This window comes from Hypanus sabinus, chromosome 31, assembly GCF_030144855.1.
Source record: "Hypanus sabinus isolate sHypSab1 chromosome 31, sHypSab1.hap1, whole genome shotgun sequence".
Classification (NCBI taxonomy): Eukaryota; Metazoa; Chordata; class Chondrichthyes; order Myliobatiformes; family Dasyatidae; genus Hypanus; species Hypanus sabinus.
The window spans coordinates 22,318,725-22,337,285 of record NC_082736.1 but is presented as its reverse complement, the minus strand read 5'-3'; the positions used below and the strand labels follow the sequence as shown (position 1 = coordinate 22,337,285).

Sequence of the window (18,561 nt, the reverse complement as noted above, 5' to 3'; positions counted from 1 at the left end):
CAGTTATCACCCCTCGACCATCAGGTCCCACACCACCAGGTTCAGGGACAGTTATCACCCCTCGACCATCAGGTCCCACACCACCAGGTTCAGGGACAGTTATCACCCCTCAACCATCAGGTTCCTGAACCGGTGAGGGTAACTTCACTCACCTCAACACTGAACTGATTCCACAACCTACAGACTCACCCTCAGGGTCTCAGAATTATTTATTTATTGGCATAATTTGTCTTGCTTTGAACATTGTTTGTTAATCTTTGTTAAATCAGAATCAGGTTTATTTTCACTGGCATGTGTCGTGCAATTTGTTAGCTTAGCAGTGGCATTTTAATACAATACATAATCTCGAAAAAAATATACAAATAGGTAAATCTACAGGAGGTATATATCCATATAATAAATAGTTCAATTAAAAATAGCAATAAACAGAAAAAAAAAGTATTGAGGTAGTGTTCACAGGTTCAGTGTCCATTCAGGAATCGGACGGCAGAGGGGAAGAAGTTGTTCCTGAATCGTTGAGTGTGTGTCTTCAGGCTCCTGTACCTCCTCCCTGATGGCAGAGGGGAAGAAACTGTTCCTGAATCGTTGAGTATGTGTCTTCAGGCTCCTGTACCTCCTCCCTGATGGTGGAGGGGAAGAAACTGTTCCTGAATCGCCGAGTGTGTGTCTTCAGGCTCCTGTACCTCCTCCCTGCTGGCGGAGGGGAAGAAGCTGTTCCTGAATCGTTGAGTGTGTGTCTTCAGGCTCCTGTACCTCCTCCCTGATGGCGGAGGGAAAGAAGTATTTCCTGAATCGCTGAGTGTGTGTCTTCAGGCTCCTGTACCTCCTCCCTGATGGCAGAGGGGAAGAAGCTGTTCCTGAATCGTTGAGTGTGTGCCTTCAGGCTCCTGTACCTCCTCCCTGATGGTAGCAGTGAGAAGAGGGCACGTCCTGGGTGGTGGGGGTCCTTAATGATGGACACCACCTTTCTGAGGCATCGTTCCTTGAAGACGTCCTGGATACTCGGAGGCTGGTGCCCGTGATGGAGCTGACTGAGTTTACAACTCTTTGCTGCTTGTTTCAATCCATGAAGTAGCTTCACTCACCCCGCGCCATACCAGACGGTGATGCAGCCAATTAGAATGCTCTCCACAGTACATCTGCAGAAATTTGCAAGTGTCTTAGGTGACAAACCAAATCTCCCAAGTCTGCTCATGTAATACAGTCTTCTTTATAGCTTCATCGATATGTTGCGACCAGGTTAGATCCTCGGAGATATTGACATCCAGGAAATTGCTCACTCTCTCCACTTCTGATCCCTCTATGAAGATTGGTATGTGTTTCCCCCACCTTACGCTTCCTGAAGTCCACCATCAGCTCTTTGGTCTTACGGACGTTGAATGCCAGGTTGTTGCTGCGACACCACTCAACCAGCTGGTACATCTCGCTGCTGTACGCCCTCTCGTCGCCATTATATTTTTTCAAGTAATTCCATGGCCTTCCTTCAGTTTCCTGTAAATAGCGGCAAGGAAATGAATCTCGAGATAGTACAGGATTATCGACCGTTTATGCGCTTTGAAAATAAATTTACTTTGGGCCTCGAAATGCTGCATCTGCCCGCAACAGCACCTCCCTCACCAGCATCCGAAACGTTGAGCAGCCCCAAGGCCCACTCTCCTCTCCTATCAGATTCCTTCCTTTAAAGCCCTTCACCTTTTCCAGCAACCACCTCCTAGATTCTCACTTCTCACCCCCTCCCCAACCACCAACCTTCCCCTCGCCTGGTCTCACCCCTCGTCTGCAGGTCATCGCTCTCCGCCTCATCTTCTCTGCCATCTGTTCCGGTCCTGATGAAGGGACCCAGCCCAAAACGTCGACTGTTCATCCCTCTCCACGGATGCTGCCCGGCCTGCTGACTTCCTCCAGCACTTGCTCTGGATTTACAATTCTCCAAGTTAAACACAGAGTGAAGCTCCCTCCACACCGTCCCATCACACACTCCCGGAGTCAGACACAGAGTGAATCTCCCTCCACACCGTCCCATCACACACTCCCGGAGTCAGACACAGAGTGAATCTCCCTCCACACCGTCCCATCACACACTCCCGGGGTCAGAAACAGAGTGAATCTCCCTCCACACCGTCCCATCACACACTCCCGGGGTCAGACACAGAGTGAATCTCCCTCCACACTGTCCCATCACACACTCCCGGGGTCAGACTCAGAGTGAATCTCCCTCCACACCGTCCCATCACACACTCCCGGGGTCAGACACAGAGTGAAGCTCCCTCCACACCGTCCCATCGCACACTCCCGGGGTCAGACACAGAGTGAATCTCCCTCTGCACCGTCCCATCGCACACTCCCGGGGTCAGACACAGAGTGAAGCTCCCTCCACACTGTCCCATCACACACTCCCGGGGTCAGACACAGAGTGAATCTCCCTCCACACCGTCCCATCACACACTCCTGGGGTCAGACACAGAGTGAAGCTCCCTCCGCACTGTCCCATCACACACTCCCGGGGTCAGACAGAGTGAAGCTCCCTCCACACCGTCCCATCACACACTCCCAGTTAAACACAGAGTGAAGCTCCCTCCACACCGTCCCATCACACACACCCGGGGTCAAACACAGAGTGAATCTCCCTCCGCACCGTCCCATAACACACTCCTGGGGTCAGACACAGAGTGAATCTCCCTCCACACCGTCCCATCACACACTCCCGGGGTCAGACACAGAGTGAAGCTCCCTCCACACCGTCCCATTATACACTCCCGGGCTCAGACACAGACTGAATCTCCCTCCACACCATCCCATCACACACTCCCGGGGTCAGACACAGAGTGAATCTCCCTCCACACCGTCCCATCACACACTCCCGGGGTCAGACACAGAGTGAATCTCCCTCCACATTGTCCCATCACACACTCCCGGAGTCAGACACAGAGTGAATCTCCCTCCACACCGTCCCATCACACACTCCCGGACTCAGACACAGAGTGAAACTCCCTCCACACCGTCCCATCACACACTCCCGGGGTCAGACACACAGTGAATCTCCCTCCACACCGTCCCATCACACACTCCCGGGGTCAGACACAGAGTGAATCTCCCTCCACACCGTCCCATCACACACTCCCGGGGTCAGACACAGAGTGAAGCTCCCTCCACACCGTCCCATCGCACACTCCCGGGGTCAGACACAGAGTGAATCTCCCTCTGCACCGTCCCATCGCACACTCCCGGGGTCAGACACAGAGTGAAGCTCCCTCCACACTGTCCCATCACACACTCCCGGGGTCAGACACAGAGTGAAGCTCCCTCCACACTGTCCCATCACACACTCCCGGGGTCAGACACAGAGTGAAGCTCCCTCCACACCGTCCCATCGCACACTCCCGGGGTCAGACACAGAGTGAATCTCCCTCTGCACCGTCCCATCGCACACACCCGGGGTCAGACACAGAGTGAATCTCCCTCCACACCGTCCCATCACACACTCCCGGGGTCAGACACAGAGTGAAGCTCCCTCCACACCGTCCCATCACACACACCCGGGGTCAAACACAGAGTGAATCTCCCTCCACACCGTCCCATCACACACTCACGGGGTCAGACACAGAGTGAAGCTCCCTCCACACCGTCCCATCACACACTCCCGGGGTCAGACACAGAGTGAATCTCCCTCCACATTGTCCCATCACACACTCCCGGAGTCAGACACAGAGTGAATCTCCCTCCACACCGTCCCATCACACACTCCCGGAGTCAGACACAGAGTGAAACTCCCTCCACACCGTCCCATCACACATTCCCGGGGTCAGACACAGAGTGAAGCTCCCTCCACACTGTCCCATCGCACACACCCGGGGTCACACACAGAGTGAAGCTCCCTCCACACCGTCCCATCACACACTCCCAGGGTCAGACACACAGTGAATCTCCCTCCACACCGTCCCATCACACACTCCCGGGGTCAGACACAGAGTGAATCTCCCTCCACACCGTCCCATCACACACTCCCGGGGTCAGACACAGAGTGAATCTCCCTCCACACCGTCCCATCACACACTCCCGGGGTCAGACACAGAGTGAATCTCCCTCCGCACCGTCCCATCGCACACTCCCGGGGTCAGACACAGAGTGAATCTCCCTCTGCACCGTCCCATCGCACACTCCCGGGGTCAGACACAGAGTGAATCTCCCTCCACACCGTCCCATCACATACTCCCGGGGTCAGACACAGAGTGAATCTCCCTCCGCACCATCCCATGCAAAATCTCTTGCGTTTCATCATACAAAACTACATTCAAGTTTCAGGAAAGGTGAAACTACGAATGAGAAAAACAATTCCACAGCCCAATGCAAACATCTTTGAAAGGGGTGTGACATCTTTGAAATTCTCCCTCTGGGAAAATGCTGGTGAGCTGCAGGACCGGCCCTTCCAACTGGAGAAGGTCCAGCTCAGAGCACAAAGAAAGAGAAACTGGTTACAATGCTTTACTGCAAAGATTTGCACTTTCATTTTGACTGTCGAACAGCTTGTGAAGAAACTTCCGGCAAACAGGTTAATTCTTCACTCTGCAGCCCATCTCGTCCCTGCTGAGCCGTTTAAACTACAGGCAGAGTCATAGGAACATAAAGCACATTAAAATGGTAGACAGGTATATGGAGGAATTTAATGTGGGGGGATATATGGGAGCCAGAGTTTAAGGGTTAGCACAACATTGTGGGCCGAAGGGCCCGTACTGTGCTGTACTTTTTTATAAAATTTGTAAATATCATAAAAATGTATTGTTTTGCAGCGCAGAACTACATACGTATAATCTAAGATATAATAGGCAATATTTACATATATAAAACTTTATTGATCACAAAGGAAATTAAAATGTCACAGTAGCGTTACAAGTGCACTGGTATACAAATATTAGAAGAAAAGTAAGAAAGAGTTAAATATAAGTTACCTCAGACAGTCTAACAGGAGGGGGGGGGGGTCATCACTTCCCCGGCTGTAGGTCGGCTCATTATCGAGCCCGACGGTCGAGGGTAGGAATGACCTCGTATATCGCTCTTTGGAGCAGCGCAGTTGTCTCAGTCTGTCACTGAAAGTGTTCCTCCGTTCAGCCAAGGTGGCGTGCAGAGGGTGAGAAACATCGTCCAGAATCGCCGGGGTTTTCCGTCGGGTCCTTTGAGGATGTGACTAAACACATTGATGAAGGTAGAGCTGTAGATGCAGTGTATATGGATTTCAGCAAGGTATTTGATAAGGTAGCCCATGCAAGGCTTATTGAGAAAGTAAGGAGGCATGGGATCCAAGGGGACATTGCTTTGTGGATCCAGAAATGGCTTGCCCACAGAAGGCAAAGAGTGGTTGTAGACAGGTCATATTCTGCATGGAGGTTGGTGACCAGTGGAGTGCCTCAGGGATCTGTTCTGGGACCCTTACTTTTTATAAATGACCTGGATGAGGAAGTGGAGGGATGGGTTAGTAAGTTTGCTGATGACACAAAGGTTGGAGATGTTGTGGATAGTGTGGAGGGCTGTCAGAGGTTACAACGGGACACTGATAGGATGCAAAACTGGGCTGAGAAGTGGCAGGTGGATTTCAACCCAGGTAAGTGTGAAGTGGTTCATTTTGGTAGGTCAAATATGATGGCAGAATATAGTATTAATGGTAAGACTCTTGGCAGTGTGGAGGATCAGAGGGATCTTGGGGTCCGAGTCCATAGGACACTCAAAGCTGCTGCGCAGGTTAACTCTGTGGTTCAGAAGGCATACGGTGTATTGGCCTTCATCAATCATGGGATTGAGTTTAGGAGCCGAGAGGTAATGTTGCAGCTATATAGGACCCTGGTCAGACCCCACTTGGGGTACTGTGCTCAGTTCTGGTCGCCTCACTACAGGAAGGATGTGGAAGCCATAGAAAGGGTGCAGAGGAGATTTACAAGGATGTTGCCCGGATTGGGGAGCATGCCTTATGAGAATAGGTTGAGTGAACTCGGCCTTTTCTCCTTGGAGCGACGGAGGATGAGAGGTGACCTGATAGGGGTGTACAAGATGATGAGAGGCATTGATGGTGTGGATAGTCAGAGGCTTTTTCCCAGGGCTGAAATGGTTGCCACAAGAGGACACAGGTTTAAGGTGCTGGGGAGTAGGTACAGAGGAGATGTCAGGGGTAAGTTTTTTACTCAGAGAGTGGTGAGTGTGTGGAATGGGCTGCCGGCGACGGTGATGGAGGCGGATACGATAGGGTCTTTTAAGAAGCTTTTCGATAGGTACATGGAGCTTAATAAAATAGAGGACTATGGGTAAGCCTAGTAATTTCTAAGGTAGGGACGTGTTCGGCACAACTTTGTGGGCCGAAGGGCCTGTATTGTGCTGTAGGGTTTCTGTTTCCATGTTTCTATGTCCTTTGTTCTATATCAGTGTACAACCTGAAATTCTTACTCTTCACAGGCAGCCGCAAAACAAGGAACCCCATGGAGTGGATGATAGAAAGTACAAAGCCCGAGAGAGAGCGCGAGAGTGGAGACCAGCAGCTCGCGGTTCCCAGGTTACGGTCTTCTGCCCCGCCTCCCCGATCGGAGGACCAACAGGCTCTCGCTCACCATTAAACCGGAGGGAGCGAGGGATCGCCCGCTGTCGCGATGTTTCAGTCTCCCGCGGAGCCGGAGACGACCTGCTCCTCGAAGGCACATGCCTTCCAGGGCATTCCGAGAAACCCTCCGCTTGCGGGAGCTGGGGGGGGGATCCGCGGTCTGAAGTGTAGATCAAGAGCCGAGACAGAACCCTGACCACAACAGGACAGGAAAGAGAGCTGTAAGGAAGGAGGAATAATCCGTGTCGTGGATAAACTGAAAGTAGTCGCCTGGGTCTGCAAAAACCACTGGCGCCATCTTCCCTCGACACCCCCCTCTCGTTCCCCCCGTTTGGAGGCATCACCTCACGGTCCATGCTGGGGCTGGCTGACTCTCCTCAAACTCTGCTGGTGTGATGAAGATTTGGAATTAAATGTTAACACCAAGAAGATCTCACCGTTCCACAAAATCGCCTCAGAGGAATGCCGGATCTTCTTCCTCTCCGCCGTCAGATTTCCGAACGGTCCGGGAACCCACGGCTCGTTATTCAGCTTCTGCATTTATTGATCTATTTATTGATTGATTTTTGATCATCATTGATTATTTATTGCAACTCATCGTAATCTGTCGCTCCTGTTGTCACTGACCAGGAGATTTCACGGTGAATATCGGTGACGGTAAAGGGCGCAAAAGGTTCTGCAGAGTGCCGGAGATCACACAGAAGGGGTATATAGATAGGGCAAATGAAAGCAGGCTTTTTCCACCGAGACGACAGCCAGAGGTCACGGGTTAAGGTGAAAGGTGAGGAGGTTAAGGGGGACCTGAGGGGAAACTTCTTCACTCAGAGGGTGGTGAGAGTGTAGGACAAGCTGCCCAGAGGAGGCAAACTCGATTTCCCCGTTTAAGAGAAGTTTGGATCGGTAGGTGGATGGTAGGGGTGCAGTGTAGGTCGATGGGAGTGGGCGGTTTAAATGGTTTGGCGTACATCAGGTGCGCCGAAGGGCCTGTTTGCTATACTTTTCTAAATGTAGGAGGATCTCACCAGGTCAGGCGGCAGGGGAGGAGGGGAATAAATGGTTTGGGCCCAGACCCTTTGTCAGAACTGGAGAGGAAATTGGAGGGGGGGGGGCAACAGAGCCATTCACAGAAACAGGCCCTTCAACAGCAACCATTCCCACGATGACCCTTCTCCGAGGTGGAGAGGGTTGTGAGCTCTGGGGATCCAGGCAGCCCCTGACAGGGTCACCCAGGGGGAGGGTCCGGGGAGACAGCCATTCGACCCACACCTCAGCGGTGGAGGCAGTGGAAGAGAACGGCGCAGGGAGGCACTCCATGCCCCGGCCTGCCGGGGACGGTGAGGAGCCTGCCCGTGCGTCGGCCTCCCCACGTTCAGCAAAGTCCTCCGGTCAGCGAGTCCACCCCGACATCCCGGTCGTGTGAATCTCGCGCCGGTCCGAGGACCCGCCAGTGCACTCAACTCGAGTGATCACATCATTAGTCCCATTTCCCCCCAACTTCCACACATTCTCAATTTCCTATATTATTTCTCTCTCCCTCTCTCCAACCCTGTATCTCTTTTACTGATTGACCACCCCTCCCCCTCCATCCCCCGTCACCTACCACCTCCTACTTCGTCCTCCCCTCCCCTCACCTTCGAGCTCTGACTCCTCATCTTCCCTCCCAGCGGCTGGGGAAGGGTCCCGGCCCGAAACGTCGGCTGTTCACCGCTTTCCACGGGAGCCGCCCGGCCTGCTGAGTTCCTCTGGCATTTCCAAAGCTTTCAAAGGCGCGTTTACTGTCAGAGAAATGTATACAATATACATCCTGAAATGCTTTTTCTTCGCAACCATCCACGAAAACAGAGGAACGACAAACCCAAAGTCCCCTCCCAGCTCCCCTCCCTCCCGCGAGTAAACGGCAGCAAGCAACGATCCCCCCTCCCCCCGGAAAAAACTACATCAGCACCCGCCACTGAGCACTCAAGGGTGACAAAGCAACGGTAAAGACTCAGATGCAGTTATCCCAAAGACTACATTGTTCACCCAGTATTCAACATACCACAGGCTCTCTCTCTCTCTCTCTCTCTCTCCCTAATAAGGGAGCATGGTGCCCCCGTTTCACAGCGAGAGGTGAGACGTAACAATCAGCTCGCTGGCTTACGATGTTAAAAGTCAGTTCCTTCGCTGTTTTCGAGCTCTGTGCCCGAAGAACTCAGGTCTCCGGACACACAGCCATAGATCTTCCGACTCCCCCGACGACACACCGACCCTCGATCCGCCCGTCTCCAGGGCCCCGAGGTCCCAGGCCTCCAAAGGCGAGCCCAACTCTTAGGCCGAGCCCTCGGCGTGCCGAGAGCGGGTCCCATTCCCGCAAAGAACCACAGTCAGCGTGTAACTCCAGGTCAGGGTTTTCAGAAGAACCATGAAAAGGGAAAAATGGAGATATTAAAGATGTGTGTGCTGCAGATGAAAGCCAGGCACACTTACAGCAAGATCACACAGAGTGTGGAGTCACAGAGAAAGTTCAGGGCTGTCAACAACTGAGGAGTTATGAGGTATTATAAACAGGGGAAAGCCTGCAGACGCTGGAAATCCAGAGACACACACACACACACAAAATGCTGGAGGGACTCAGCAGGTCGGGCAGCGTCTGTGGAGGGCAATAAACAGTCGACATTTCGGGCCGACACCCTTCATCGGGACCGAGAAGGAAGGGGGGGAGAGGCCAGAATAAAAAGGTGGAGGAGGAGGGGAAGGAGGATAGCTGGACGGTGATGGGTGAAGCCCGGTGGGTGGGAAAGGTCAAGGGCTGGAGAGGACGGAATCTGACGGGAGAGGAGGGTGGGCCAGGGGGAAGTAGTCTTCAGGTGAGAAGAGGTAAGGGGCATTGGCCAGACTGCGTTTGGAGTACTGTGAACAGATGTCATGTCTATATTTATATATATGCAGGAGAGATTTACCAGGAGGGCCTGTGCTATTGGGAGAGGCTGGACAAGCCTGGGCTGTTTTCTCCGGAGTGTCGGAGGCTGAGGGGAGATCTGGTAGAGGTTTACACGATGATGAGAGGCATCGATAGAGTGGACAGGGAGTATCTGTTCCCCAGGGTTGGAATGTCTAATACCAGAGGGCATGCATTGAAGGTGAGGGGGGGGGGGATGTGAGGGGTAAATTTTTTTTATTCAGGATGCCTGGCCTGGTGGTGGAGGCAAATACATTGGAGGCTTTTAGGAGACGTTTGGATCAGCAGATGGATGTGAGGAAAATGGAGGGATGTGGACATGGTGTAGGTGGGAGGGGTTAGTGTTTGGGTGGTTTTGAATTTTAGCTGGCTCAGCACAGACACGGTGGGCCGAATGGCCTGGCCTGTGTTCAACGTGTAGACACGCCCGGATCACAGCTGTGCCCACGGTGCGTTAGTGACAGCCAACGAGATGTTACCACCGGTCAGCTGGCAAGATGCTCTCCAAGACGCCAGGCGAAGCTCACGCCGCAGGTAACCGGTGAACAGCTCGTTACCCCAGCGACGAGGCTGGAGGGCACTCATTGGCCTCACCGCCCGGGGGGGGTGGGGGGAGCTGTTAGCCGGCCTGGCGGTCCCAGTCCCGATGCTCCTGGGTCAAAAGAGATCATGGGACGGGTGGCGGGGGAACCCTCGCAGTTTCTTCGGACTCGTTCCCGGAAAATGTCACTAACGGTGGGGAAGGGAGGCCCCGGCGGATACCAGAGACCTGGCGGTCCCCTACCTCGCAACCTTCGTGCCAGACAGGACGTCCTCGATGGCGCTTCCCGCAGAAAGATGGTTAGAGTGAGGGTGGGGGGGGGGGGTTGCACATCTCCTCAGAAAGCCTAGAAAGGTGAGAGAGAATGAGCTGGCACCGGAGAGAACGATCCCGGGAACAGAAGGGTTAACCGATCGGGATGGCTCCAGGCCTGTACTCGCTGGAGATCAGAAGAATGAGGGGCGGGGTGGAGCCTCACTGAAAATTAGGAAGCCCGGAAGGAGTGGATGTGGAGAGGATGTCCCTTCAGAGGAGAGGGGGCGGGCGGGGAGTCAAGCACCAAGAGGGCACAGAATACAGGGGCTTCCCTTCAGAGGAGAGACAGGGAGGAGTTCCTTCAGGTGGTGAGACTGTGGAGCTGGTTCCGAGGGCGAGTCAGTGGGTGTATTTAAAACTGAGGTTGATCAGTTCTTATTTAGTCAGGGGCAGGGGGAAGGCGGGAGAATGGGAATAATAAGCCAGCCATGATGGAATGTCAGAGCAGGCTCGATGGGCCGAGTGGCCTGGTTCAGCTCCCATGTATGTGCTCTCTGGTCTAAACCAGCCACGGGCAACGATGGGCCGGGTGGCCTGGTTCAGCTCCCGTGTCTCTGGTCTCTGGTCTAAACCAGCCACGGGCAATGATGGGCCAGGTGGCCTGGTTCAGCTCCCGTGTCTCTGGTCTCTGGTCTAAACCAGCCACGGGCAACGATGGGCCGAGTGGCCTGGTTCAGCTCCCGTGTGTCTGGTTTCTGGTCTGAACCAGCCACGGGCAACGATGGGCCGAGTGGCCTGGTTCAGCTCCCGTGTCTCTGGTCTCTGGTCTGAACCAGCCACGGGCAACGATGGGCCGAGTGGCCTGGTTCAGCTCCCGTGTCTCTGGTCTCTGGTCTGAACCAGCCACGGGCAACGATGGGCCGAGTGGCCTGGTTCAGCTCCCGTGTCTCTGGTCTCTGGTCTGAACCAGCCACGGGCAACGATGGGCTGGGTGGCCTGGTTCAGCTCCCGTGTCTCTGGTCTCTGGTCTGAACCAGCCACGGGCAACGATGGGCCGAGTGGCCTGGTTCAGCTCCCGTGTCTCTGGTCTCTGGTCTGAACCAGCCACGGGCAACGATGGGCTGGGTGGCCTGGTTCAGCTCCCGTGTCTCTGGTCTCTGGTCTAAACCAGCCACGGGCAACGATGGGCCGAGTGGCCTGGTTCAGCTCCCGTGTCTCTGGTCTCTGGTCTGAACCAGCCACGGGCAATGATGGGCCGGGTGGCCTGGTTCAGCTCCCGTGTCTCTGGTCTCTGGTCTAAACCAGCCACGGGCAACGATGGGCCGAGTGGCCTGGTTCAGCTCCCGTGTCTCTGGTCTGAACCAGCCACGGGCAACGATGGGCTGGGTGGCCTGGTTCAGCTCCCGTGTCTCTGGTCTCTGGTCTGAACCAGCCACGGGCAACGATGGGCCGAGTGGCCTGGTTCAGCTCCCGTGTCTCTGGTCTGAACCAGCCACGGGCAACGATGGGCTGGGTGGCCTTGTTCAGCTCCCGTGTCTCTGGTCTCTGGTCTAAACCAGCCACGGGCAACAATGGGCCGAGTGGACTGGTTCAGCTCCCATGTCTCTGGTCTCTGGTCTGAACCAGCCACGGGCAACGATGGGCCGAGTGGCCTGGTTCAGCTCCCCTGTCTGTGCTCTCTGGTCTAAACCAGCCACGGGCAACAATGGGCCGAGTGGCCTGGTTCAGCTCCCCTGTCTGTGCTCTCTGGTCTAAACCAGCCACGGGCAACGATGGGCCAAGTGGCCTGGTTCAGCTCCCGTGTCTGTGCTCTCTGGTCTAAACCAGCCACGGGCAACGATGGGCCGAGTGGCCTGGTTCAGCTCCCGTGTCTGTGCTCTCTGGTCTAAACCAGCCACGGGCAACGATGGGCCGAGTGGCCTGGTTCAGCTCCCGTGTCTCTGGTCTCTGGTCTAAACCAGCCACGGGCAACGATGGGCTGGGTGGCCTGGTTCAGCTCCCGTGTCTGTGGTCTCTGGTCTAAACCAGCCACGGGCAACGATGGGCTGGGTGGCCTGGTTCAGCTCCCGTGTCTCTGGTCTCTGGTCTAAACCAGCCACGGGCAACGATGGGCCGAGTGGCCTGGTTCAGCTCCCATGTCTGTGGTCTCTGGTCTAAACCAGCCACGGGCAACGATGGGCTGGGTGGCCTGGTTCAGCTCCCGTGTCTCTGGTCTCTGGTCTAAACCAGCCACGGGCAACGATGGGCCGAGTGGCCTGGTTCAGCTCCCGTGTCTCTGGTCTCTGGTCTAAACCAGCCACGGGCAATGATGGGCCGGGTGGCCTGGTTCAGCTCCTGTGTCTGTGGTCTCTGGTCTAAACCAGCCACGGGCAACGATGGGCCGAGTGGCCTGGTTCAGCTCCCGTGTCTCTGGTCTCTGGTCTGTACCAGCCACGGGCAACGATGGGCCGAGTGGCCTGGTTCAGCTCCCATGTATGTGCTCTCTGGTCTAAACCAGCCACGGGCAACGATGGGCCGAGTGGCCTGGTTCAGCTCCCGTGTCTGTGCTCTCTGGTCTAAACCAGCCACGGGCAACGATGGGCCGAGTGGCCGAATCAAGCTCCCATGACTTACGGCCTTAAATTGAGTGTAAGTGGTAAACTTTTAGCTGACGATTCTGATTAATGAACGAGAGAGCGAGGGTGAGAGAGAGAGAGAGAGATAGAATGAGAGAGAGAGAGAGAGAGAGAAATAGAGAGAGGGAGAGAGAAATAGAGATAGAGAGAGAAATAGAAACAGTGAGAGATAGATAGAGAGAGACAGTGAGAGATAGAGTGAGAGTGAGAGAGAAATACAGTTAGAGTGAAAGAGAGAGAGTGAGATATATATAGAGAGAGAGAGGGAGACAGAGAGAGAAGAAAATGGAGGCAGCTTCCCATCAGAGGAAGGGGTTTCCTGGCCTCAGCCTCCCATTCACTGTGGAGCAGAAAGGGCCACACTTTCAGAGGGATGCAGCAGGCACAGCGAGGGAGCAGGGAGCAGAGCTCCCCTCGAAGGAAACGCCAGTGACTAAGGTTGCGGAAGGCAGATAACACAGCATTTTTTCCACTGAATCACCGAGGGAAGCTGGGCGGCTCGCAGCCCCTCCCAGCCTCGCTGATTCAGGAGCCAGGAATGCACAACTGGATTCTGTCGGGGGGCCGGAGAGCAGAGGCTCACTCGGCCCAGAAGGGAGTGGCTTTCGATGCAGGAATTCGTTGAGGAATGCAGGCACGTCCACCATCTCAGCTGTATGCCCCCCCTCCACCGGAGTGCTGGACAGTCCGCAGTTTAAAGAAAGCCTGTGAGTTGCAGGGAGCAGCACTCAGGCAGGATGGCGAAATGAACCCCTGGGCTAGCATGCTCAGAACCAGGCAGCTTAAACTTGGCACGATCGGAAAAGCCGGGTTATGAAGCTGAAAGTTTAAAGTACATTTATTGTTAACGGAGACACACCGCTAAACCAGGGGCGACGGATGTGCATTCCTGCTATTCCGCTGCTGTGGCCCACTCCGCCTCCAGATCGGGCGCGTTGCACATTCTCCCGCTCGCCACAGGTCATCAGGGATAGGAGAGCAATTAGGCCATTCAGCCCGTCGAGCATGCTCCCCCATTCCATCGTGGCTGACGTATCACCCCTCTCAACCCCATTCTCCTGCCTCCTCCCAGTTACCCTATCAACCTCCGGTTTAAACAAACCCATTGACCCGGCCGCTGGCCATGGCAGGGAGTTCCACATGTCCACCGTGCCCTGGCTCGAGAAATCCCTCCTCGTCTCCATTCGGAAAGGATGCCCCTCTATTCTGAGACCACATCCACTCTAACGGTGCCCTCTGGTCCTAGAATCCCCCGCTATAGGAAACATACTCTCCACATCCACTCTATCTGTCCTCTGGTCCTAGACTCCACCACAATAGGAAACATCTTCACCACATACACTCTATCTGTGTCCTCTGGTCCTAGACTCCCCCACTATAGGAAACATGCTCTCCACAGCCACTCTGTGTCGTCTGGTCGCAGACCCCCCTGCCACAGGAAACATCCTCTCCACATCCAATCTCTCTGTATCCTCTGGTTCTAGACTCTCTCACTATAGGAAACATCCTCTGCACATCCACTCTATCTGTGTCCTCTGATCCTAGACTCCCCCACTACAGGAAACATCCTCTCCACATCCACCCTGTCTGTGCCCTCCGGTCCTAGATACCCCAATATAGGAAACATACTCTCCACATCCACTCTGTGTCGTCTGGTCCTAGACTCCCCCACTATAGGAAACATCCTCTCCACATCCACTCTGTCTGTGTCCTCTGGTCCTAGATTCCCCCCCTACAGGAAACATCCTCTCCACATCCACTCTGTCTGGGCCCTCCGGTCCTAGATACCCCACTATAGGAAACACCCTCTCCACATCCACTCTATCTGTGTCCTCTGGTCCAAAATTCCCCCGCTATAGGAAACATACTCTCCACATCCACTCTATCTGTCCTCTGGTCCTAGACTCCCCCACAATAGGAAACATCTTCACCACATACACTCTATCTGTGTCCTCTGGTCCTAGATTCCCCCACTATAGGAAACATCCTCTACACATCCACTCTGTGTCGTCTGGTCGCAGACCCCCCTGCCACAGGAAACATCCTCTCCACATCCACTCTATTTCTGTCCACTGGTCGCAGACTCCCCCACTATAGGAAACATCCTCTCCACATCCACTCTATCGGTGTTCTCTGGTACTAGACACCCCCAGTATAGGAAACATCCTCTCCACATCCAATCTATCTGTATCCTCTGGTCCTAGACTCCCTCACTATAGGAAACATCCTCTCCACATCCAATCTATCTGTATCCTCTGGTCCTAGACTCCCTCACTATAGGAAACATCCTCTCCACATCCAATCTATCTGTATCCTCTGGTTCTAGACTCTCCCACTATAGGAAACATCCTCTCCACATCCAATCTATCTGTATCCTCTGGTCCTAGACTCCCTCACTATAGGAAACATCCTCTCCACACCCACTCTATCTGTATCCACTGGTTCTAGACTCTCCCACTATAGGAAAATCCTCTCCACATCCAATCTATCTGTATCCTCTGGTCCTAGACTCCCCCACTATAGGAAACATCTTCTCCACACCCACTCTATCTGTATCCTCTGGTTCTAGACTCTCCCACTATAGGAAACATCCTCTCCACACCCACTCTATCTGGGTAATCTGGTCCTAGAAACCCACACTACAGGAAACACCCTCTCCACATCCACTCTGTCTGTGTCCTCTGGTCCTAGACTCCCCCACTATAGGAAACATCCTCTCCACATCCACTCTGTGTCCTCTGGTCCTAGACTCTCCCACTATAGGAAACATCCTCTCCACACCCACTCTATCTGGGTAATCTGGTCCTAGAAACCCACACTACAGGAAACACCCTCTCCACATCCACTCTGTCTGTGTCCTCTGGTCCTAGACTCCCCCACTATAGGAAACATCCTCTCCACATCCACTCTGTGTCCTCTGGTCCTAGACTCCCCCACTATAGGAAACATCCTCTCCACATCCACTCCATCTGTGTCCTCTGGTCGCAGACTCCTCCACTATAGGAAACTTCCTCTCCACATCCACTCTATCTGTCTCCTCTGGTCCTAGACTCCCCCACTATAGGAAACATCCTCTCCACATCCACTCCATCTGTGTCCTCTGGTCGCAGACTCCTCCACTATAGGAAACTTCCTCTCCACATCCACTCTATCTGTCTCCTCTGGTACTAGACACCCCCAGTATAGGAAACATCCTCTCCACATCCACTCTGTGTCGTCTGGTCGCAGACCCCCCTGCCACAGGAAACATCCTCTCCACATCCACTCTATTTCTGTCCACTGGTCGCAGACTCCCCCACTATAGGAAACATCCTCTCCACATCCACTCTATCGGTGTTCTCTGGTACTAGACACCCCCAGTATAGGAAACATCCTCTCCACATCCAATCTATCTGTATCCTCTGGTCCTAGACTCCCTCACTATAGGAAACATCCTCTCCACATCCAATCTATCTGTATCCTCTGGTCCTAGACTCCCTCACTATAGGAAACATCCTCTTCACATCCAATCTATCTGTATCCTCTGGTTCTAGACTCTCCCACTATAGGAAACATCCTCTCCACATCCAATCTATCTGTATCCTCTGGTCCTAGACTCCCTCACTATAGGAAACATCCTCTCCACACCCACTCTATCTGTATCCTCTGGTTCTAGACTCTCCCACTATAGGAAAATCCTCTCCACATCCAATCTATCTGTATCCTCTGGTCCTAGACTCCCCCACTATAGGAAACATCTTCTCCACACCCACTCTATCTGTATCCTCTGGTTCTAGACTCTCCCACTATAGGAAACATCCTCTCCACACCCACTCTATCTGGGTAATCTGGTCCTAGAAACCCACACTACAGGAAACACCCTCTCCACATCCACTCTGTCTGTGTCCTCTGGTCCTAGACTCCCCCACTATAGGAAACATCCTCTCCACATCCACTCTGTGTCCTCTGGTCCTAGACTCCCCCACTATAGGAAACATCCTCTCCACATCCACTCTATCTGTGCCCTCTGTTCCTAGATTCCGCCACTATAGGAAACACCCTCTCCACATCCACTCAAACTGTGTCCTCTGGTCCTAGAATCCCCCACTACAGGAAACATCCTCTCCACATCAACGCTATCTGTGCCATCTGGTCCTAGACTCCCCCACTATAGGAAACATCCTCTCCACACCCACTCTATCTGGGTAATCTGGTCCTAGAAACCCACACTATAGGAAACACCCTCTCCACATCCACTCTGTCTGTGTCCTCTGGTCCTAGACTCCCCCACTATAGGAAACATCCTCTCCACATCCACTCTGTGTCCTCTGGTCCTAGACTCCCCCACTATAGGAAACATCCTCTCCATATCCACTCTGTGTCATCTGGTCCTAGACTCCCCCACTATAGGAAACATCCTCTCCACATCCACTCCATCTGTGTCCTCTGGTCGCAGACTCCTCCACTATAGGAAACTTCCTCTCCACATCCACTCTATCTGTCTCCTCTGGTCCTAGACTCCCCCACTATAGGAAACATCCTCTCCACATCCACTCCATCTGTGTCCTCTGGTCGCAGACTCCTCCACTATAGGAAACTTCCTCTCCACATCCACTCTATCTGTCTCCTCTGGTACTAGACACCCCCAGTATAGGAAACATCCTCTCCACATCCAATCTATCTGTATCTTCTGGTCCTAGACTCCCTCACTATAGGAAACATCCTCTCCACATCCAATCTATCTGTATCCTCTGGTTCTAGACTCCCTCACTATAGGAAACATCCTCTCCACACCCAATCTATCTGTATCCTCTGGTCCTAGACTCCCTCACTATAGGAAACATCCTCTCCACACCCACTCTATCTGTATCCTCTGGTTCTAGACTCTCCCACTATAGGAAACATCCTCTCCATACCCACTCTATCTGGGTAATCTGGTCCTAGAAACCCACACTATAGGAAACACCCTCTCCACATCCACTCTGTCTGTGTCCTCTGGTCCTAGACTCCCCCACTATAGGAAACATCCTCTCCACATCCACTCTGTGTCCTCTGGTCCTAGACTCCCCCACTATAGGAAACATCCTCTCCACATCCACTCTATCTGTGCCCTCTGTTCCTAGATTCCGCCACTATAGGAAACACCCTCTCCACATCCACTCAAACTGTTGTCTGGTCCTAGAATCCCCCACTACAGGAAACATCCTCTCCACATCAACTCTATCTGTGCCATCTGGTCCTAGACTCCCCCACTATAGGAAACATCCTCTCCACACCCACTCTATCTGGGTAATCTGGTCCTAGAAACCCACACTATAGGAAACACCCACTCCACATCCACTCTGTCTGTGTCCTCTGGTCCTAGACTCCCCCACTATAGGAAACATCCTCTCCACATCCACTCTGTGTCCTCTGGTCCTAGACTCCCCCACTATAGGAAACATCCTCTCCATATCCACTCTGTGTCATCTGGTCCTAGACTCCCCCACTATAGGAAACATCCTCTCCACATCCACTCTGTGTCGTCTGGTCCTAGACTCCCCCCCCGCCCACTATAGGAAACATCCTCGACACATCCACTCTATCTGTGTCGTCAGGTCGCAGACTCCCCCACTATAGGAAACATCTTCTCCACATCCACTCTGTCTCTGTC

The 18,561-nt window shown here is 53.6% G+C and overlaps 1 long non-coding RNA gene across 3 annotated transcripts in view; it reads right to left on the bottom strand.

Annotated features, from left to right (window-relative positions):
• Nucleotides 1-201: 201 nt before the first annotated feature.
• LOC132383953 (uncharacterized) overlaps nucleotides 202-18,561 on the bottom strand; it is a 94,869-nt gene continuing 76,509 nt past the window's right edge. Inside the window, exons 1-4 of one of the 3 annotated variants that reach the window (XR_009508810.1) lie at nucleotides 8,619-10,984; nucleotides 8,212-8,355; nucleotides 1,771-1,913; nucleotides 202-1,491 (exon numbers count right to left, since the gene is read on the bottom strand). This is a non-coding gene — a long non-coding RNA (uncharacterized LOC132383953). Of the gene's footprint in view, nucleotides 1,492-1,770; nucleotides 1,914-8,211; nucleotides 8,356-8,618; nucleotides 10,985-18,561 lie in introns of those variants that run through there. The other 2 variants (XR_009508809.1, XR_009508811.1) reach the window with 2 other exon arrangements.